The sequence below is a fragment of the Morone saxatilis genome, unplaced genomic scaffold, assembly GCF_004916995.1.
Source record: "Morone saxatilis isolate NCDOM2014 unplaced genomic scaffold, NCSU_SB_2.0 Contig17, whole genome shotgun sequence".
Lineage (NCBI taxonomy): Eukaryota > Metazoa > Chordata > Actinopteri > Moronidae > Morone > Morone saxatilis.
Window position 1 is genome coordinate 11,196,194 of NW_023339729.1, and position 811 is coordinate 11,197,004.

An 811-nucleotide genomic window follows, 5' to 3' on the forward strand; every position below is an offset into this window, starting at 1 on the left:
AATTTATGATTTAATTAGGATTTTAGACACTCCAATACTGTTGATAAAATATGATGTTTACTTAATTGTTGGAAAGGTGCTATGATGATGACCATGATCATTAAACTTAATCACTATTTGATTATGAAAATAATTGTCTGTAAATTATGTTGGATCCTCATTGGACAGTGTCTAAATAAGAAGAAAAACTGAATGGCAAGAGAAGAATTAAGTCAGTGATTAGAAAAGTTCACATTCATCCTCAATGCAGGTATTGAAGTTGTTAAAACCCCACAAATCACTAAAACAACCACGATGTGAGCCTCTTGTATGTGTTTAGAATAGAGCAACATCAACTATACTTCTTACAGTGCAGTGGAAGCAAGTTTGTTGTCAAATAAAAACTTCTATTTATCATAGCAGCTTGTAATACTATAAACAAGTGTAAATATATAATATATATATATATAAAATATATATATAAAAATAAAGAGCATCAGAGATCTGAAATTCTAGCTGGCAAAACTGTTCATTTTAGATATTAAACACAAAAAGTTGTTTCACTAAAAAAATTTACGTGAATGAATTTCATGTTTTCAGTTCTACTATGTTTGAAACAACTGCCCCAGGCATTTAGCCTGATTACAAACTATTTTTTTCTCTATGTAAGAACAAAATAATAATAGTTGACAATTAACACAGACAATCACTGAAGAAGTGAATTCTGAGGGTGCAAAGAGACCGCAAGCTGAGGAGGTCTTTTAATTTAAATTTATAATTTTTTGGTCTTTTTATTGCTTTCAATTGATAGCGACAGCTGAAGATAGACAGG

General features: G+C 29.8%; 1 protein-coding gene across 2 annotated transcripts in view; it reads right to left on the reverse strand.

The window, feature by feature from the left end:
• prkcaa (protein kinase C, alpha, a) overlaps positions 1-811 on the reverse strand; it is a 139,853-nt gene that overhangs the window by 48,618 nt on the left and 90,424 nt on the right. The gene's annotated exons all lie outside the window — the stretch shown is intronic.